This window comes from Babylonia areolata, chromosome 14 (assembly GCF_041734735.1).
Source record: "Babylonia areolata isolate BAREFJ2019XMU chromosome 14, ASM4173473v1, whole genome shotgun sequence".
Classification (NCBI taxonomy): Eukaryota; Metazoa; Mollusca; class Gastropoda; order Neogastropoda; family Buccinidae; genus Babylonia; species Babylonia areolata.
This window is the reverse complement of record NC_134889.1, coordinates 19000692-19006470: the sequence shown is the minus strand read 5'-3', so window position 1 is coordinate 19006470 and position 5779 is coordinate 19000692.

Sequence of the window (5779 nt, the reverse complement as noted above, 5' to 3'; positions counted from 1 at the left end):
CGATAAGTGTGTCAGAGAGAAACTTAGACAGACAGAGAGACAAACGGAGAAACAACAACAACAACAACAAACACAAACAAACAAACAAAATGAGTTTACACACATTGCAGTTAGGACCACAATTTCAAAATGATAAACAAAAATGGACAGTTTTAAAACATAAAAAGAAGACTGGCACAATTTCTAAAAGAGGACAAACGTCCCTCCTCTCAATCATCCGATATGTTTCGTTGTATTTATTCTTCACTTACATTTATAGTTGTTGTTGTTGTTGTTTATTTTAAAAAGACAGGATGTTTTTGTTTTTTTTTACAACGTGATGACTACTTTTTTGTCTTCTCTCCTTATTAGAGAAATATGTGTCTTTGGTTCCTCTTCTTCTTATTATTGTTATTATTAATCCATTTCTTTGTTTAATTATTTATCAATGATTTTCACTTCTGTGTGTGTGTGTGTGTGTGTGTGTGTGTGTGTGTGTGTGTCTGTGTGTGTGTGTGTGTGTGTGTGTGTGTCTGTGTGTGTGTCTTTTTAAGGCACGGTATCATGTTCAATGAGTTTTTCTGCTTTTTCTTTCTTTCTTTCTCTCTTCTTATTATTTTCATACTTCCACTACTCCTTCCTACTTCTTTTTGTTCTGGTTTTGTTACTTCTTTATCATGATTTTTTTTTTTTTGGGGGGGGGGTATCTTTTTAAGGCACGGTATCATGTTCAATAAGTTGATTTTTGACTCACTTGTGTAAACAAAGTGAGTCTATGTTTTAACCCGGTATTCGGTTGTGTGTGTGTGTGTGTGTGTGTCTGTGTCTGTGTGTGTCTGTGTGTCCGTGATAAACTTTAACATTGACATTTTCTCTGCAACTACTTTGTCAGTTGACACCAAATTAGGCATAAAAATAGGAAAATTTCAGTTCTTTCCAGTCATCTTGTTTAAAACAACATTGCACCTCTGGGATGGGCACAAAAAAATAATAAAATGAAGCCTAATTATATGCAAACTGCATTTACTGTTATATTTATATTTTTTTGTATTCTCTAAACTTGACACTTTGATCTGATATTCTGACCCAACAACAAGAGCAGTCATTATTATCATTTTTTGTTCAAGCAGGAACTTCTTTTGCCAAGCATGGAAGTTTTGTTTATTTTGCAAACGTTTTGGTGCAGATAGTAAAAAAGGGAAATTACTCTGTAATTAATGCTAGGGGACTTAATTCGAATCTGGCTAGGACTTTTTTTTTCTTTTTCTTTCTTTTTTTTTTTTTAACGCGAAGCTTTATAATAACAAATACAGAACACATTTTGACGATTAGATTTTTTTTTTTTTTTTAAGTGTATCACAAGTGAGTCTTGAAGGCCTTGCTTCTCTTGTTTTTTCTTTTTTTTTCTTTCTTTCTTTCTCTCTTCTTATTATTTTCATACTTTCACTACTCCTTCCTACTTCTTTTTGTTCTGGTTTTGTTTATTTGGTGTGGGTTTTGTGTGTGTGTGGTTTTTCTTTTTTTTTTTCTTTTTTTTCTTTCTTTGTGTGTGTGTGTGTGTGTGTGTGTGTGTGTGTGTGTGTGTGTGTGTGCGTGTGTGTGTGTTTTGCACGATTTTTTGTTGTTGCGAAAGGAAAACGTTCTGCCCCTTCCACCCTTCGAATCCTCCCCACCGCTTGAATCCTCCTCCTCAGTCTCTTAGGTCAGGTGTCCATCCATTCACAACTGAACTGCCGCGCCAGGGCCGAGTGAGGAAAAATCGGAGTGGAGTACCTTTCCGGAGGACGTTACACCATGCCGAAACGAAGCCCCCAGTGCACTGAAAACCCTGATGGACACATGTGAACTGTGTGGATCGGAACCCGTGGAACGCGTTAACTAAGTCTGCCATGGTGAAGTTTGTATTTGTATGTGTGTTTCTTTTTATCAGAACATATTTCTCTGTGTGAAGTTCGGGCTGCTCTCCCCAGGGAGAGCGCGTCGCTACACTACAGCGCCACTCTTTTTTTTTTTTTTTTTTTTTTTTTCCTGCGTGCAGTTTTATTTGTTTTTCCTATCGAAATGGATTTTTCTACAGAATTTTGCCAGGCACAACTCTTTTGTTGCCGTGGGTTCTTTTACCTGCGCTAAGCGCATGCTGCACACGGGACCTCGGTTTATCGTCTCATCCAAATGACTAGCGTCCAGACCACCACTCAAGGTCTAGTGGAGGGGGAGAAAATATCGGCGGCTGAGCCATGATTCGAACCAGCGCGCTCAGATTCTCTCGCTTCCTTGGCGGACGCGTTACCTTTAAGCCATCACTCCACTAGTTTGCGAAGTCATGGTGAACGCTTGAGCAAATTTTAGGCGATCCTTTTGCCCTCAATAAAACATTCGGATTTGAGTACCTCTATACAGAGAACCCCCTTCGTGGTTATGTTATGCACACAGCAGGATTAAATACGTACGTTAAAGATCCATGTCAGCGTTCGGTGGGTTCTGGAAACAAAGAACGCACCCAGCATGCTCAGCCCCGAAAACGGAGTATGGCTACCTACATGGCGGGGTAAGTAAACAAATCGGTCATACATGTGAAATGTTACATGTCTATCTGAGTGTGTGTGTGTGTGTGTGTGTGTGTGTGTGTGTGTGTGTGTGTGTGTGTGTGTGTGTGCCTGAAATCTGATTGAATGACACAGGAAACGTCTCATTCATGTAAAATGTTACATGTCTATCTGAGTGTGTGTGTGTGTGTGTGTTTGCGTGCCTGAAATCTGAATGAATGACACAGGAAACGAATGATGAGCGCCCAATGGCAGCCGTCAGTCGGCTTTACCCAGGTAAGCAGCTTGTGCAAATGACCTCGAGTTTGTAAAGCGGTTCGAGCTTGATCTCTGCCCAAGGACAGGCGCTATATAAGTATCCATATAAAAATTTCTCGACACTATATCGTTTATCATGCCCTGGTATATTCATGCTATAATTCATTTCTTTGCAGACATGCTTTTATGGTAACAAAGAAATGATCAAACCTTCTTTGAAACAATAGTTATCAGCGTTGTTCTGGACTTCTTATCATCCGAATGAGATGTGTGGAATGTACAGTGGACGTTTTTTTTTGTTTTTGTTTTTTTTTTCAATTGTCATGTCAGTTATCTCGAGTCCTCCTACCCCCCACTCCCTCTTCCCCCCCTGTGTGTGTGTGTGTGTGTGTTTCTCCTATGCTCCAATCCCGTTTTGTTCCTTTAACTCTTCTATAACTGCTTCGTGTTTTTTTTGTGTTTTTTTTAAATTACTGTCATGATGTGCAGGCCCAAATTGACATCAGCTTACAGCTAGGCCAACAGTTAAGTGAGAGCTGCATGATCAATGGTTTCTCCACTAAAATGGCCGGTCGTTTACAGCTTAGTCTTTTGTGGAGGACTGTGACTCTGAAATTGGGAGGCGCTGGTTCTTAGTGCTACAGCCTTGGGGGCTAGTTGGCCTTGGGGAATCACCCCAATGCCGACTGTCCTAAAAAGAAGAAGAAATAACAACAACAAAAAGCAAACAAAACACCTACGCCGAGAGAGTGGGGATATAGATGTAACTTGAGCAAGACACTCGATCTCCACTATAATCAAATTCTAGCCCACTATAGTCAGGACAGCAGACGCCTCCTCAGCTGTTCAGGTCGTCATAGTCCAGACGGACACGACTGGCTATTTTGTACATGACTGATGCGCATGTAAATATTTCACACGCTGATTAAATTTTATTCATAGTCTGACATCAGCAACCTGTACGGACAGGCTATATACAGATGAATCAATCAGCCACTCAACTAACCCTGGAAGAGACAGATAGACGAACAATACAGACATGCAAACACGAACAATACAGACAGGCAAAGAGAGACAGGCCGCTTACACACACACTCTCTCTTTCTCTCTTTCTCTCCCTCTCTCCCACACCCACACACCAAACATAAAAGAAAAAGAAAACAAGAAGAAAAAAAAAAGAAGAAAAGAAAACGGGAGAAAAGGAAAAAAAAAGAAAAAAACAAAAAAAAAACGAAAAAGAAACACACACACAAACACACACACAAAAGAAGCCACTGACAATGCGAGAGATCAGAATATTACGACCGACACACAGGCAACGCTATCTATCCCACCATAACTGCTCCATTACCAGACTCTTTTTAGCGTGGGCGCAGATGCGTGTATTATGGCCTAGCCGGCAATTTATCAGAAACGCTATCCATCCTCACAGTAATTGCAGGGAAGTAGCGGCATCTTCCCGTCCTGTTGTCAGTCAACCCATGCATTTAATTCATCTATAGGAGGTGACGGGCGCAACAGCCGAGTGGTTGAAGCATCGGACTTTCAACCTGAGGGTCCCGGGTTCGCATCCCAGTCGCCCCCGCGCCTAGTGGGCAAACGGTGGTGACTCCCCCCCCCGCCCCCCCCCTCCCGATCTCCTTGGTAAAGTGCACGATGTGCAGACCTGCTTGTGCTTGAACTCCTCTTTTGTGTGTACACGCATGCAGAAGATCAAAATACGCACGTTGAAGATCCTGCAATCCATGTCAGCGTCCGGTGGGTTATGAAAACAATGAACACACCCAGCATGCACAACGCCGAAAACGGAGTATGGATGCCTACATATCAGACAGCATATCATATTATATCAAGTGTCATAGCTTTTAGGTTTTATCAACCTTTTGCCTGATCAATTAGGACTTTATATATATATATATATATATATACATATATTGCATATATTTGTCACAGAGCTATGATATTCATATAATGGTGGTTTTAGTGGCGTGTACATCGAGGAGAACGCTGGCCATTAAGGAGAAGCGTGAGCGAAGGAAGCAGGGCTCAACTTCTGGAGACATTTTCCTTTGCAACACATCTGTGGGAAGTGCTGTGCATCAAGAATCGGCCTCTTCTCCCACACGAGGACACACACCGACAGATAAGCCTGCCTGCCTACTCATCCGTCGGTCCGACGGGAGACTCCATCCATCACATCGAGGCAGTTCCTCTCCTCTTTGCAGTCAAAGACACTGTGCTTTCCACTCGCCAGAACAGAAACACAGACCATGTTCCTTTTCTTTTGCAGCTTCTTCAGTCTGGAATTCACTCACCACTTGATATTCCCGTACATCATACTCATATAACAGCTCGAATAACTCATGTGACAATTCTAGAAACTAGGTATCTGTGTCCTGTTTGTGGTCTATGTCTAAGGTATACGTTATGCCATGTGATGTGGGTGGATTATGTGGAGAGTGCATTACCGCTGTGTGTGCTTGTATACAAGTGTGTGTTTGTGTTTGTGTGTGTGTGTGTGTGTGCATGTGTGTGCAAGTAAGAGAGAGAGAGAGAGAGAGAGAGAGAGAGAGAGAGAGGTTAAAGGGGTGTGGAAAGTTCTGGTGTGCATATGTGAATATGTGTGTGTGTGTGTGTGTGTGTGTGTGTGTGTGTGTGTGTGAATCTATTCTGTCATGCACCTGAGCATTTTCAAAATATTCCCTGTGAAGTGGCATGAATCTCATAACAACATCAGAAGCATGCTAAAGAAATGCTTATGAATATTACCATCATCATCATGGCACAATGTTTTTTTCGTCACACCCATAAACTGACATTCTCTAACATTCACATGCTTTCGCCTCATTCTTTTTCCTGACACATCCAGAGACATTGTTTGTCAACACGTGTATATTGTGCAAAGCATTTTTTTTCCATTCTGTTTCACACACACATAAACTTCTACATACTACACATCCTTCTAGCACATATCTCTCTGCACACTTACATACCTC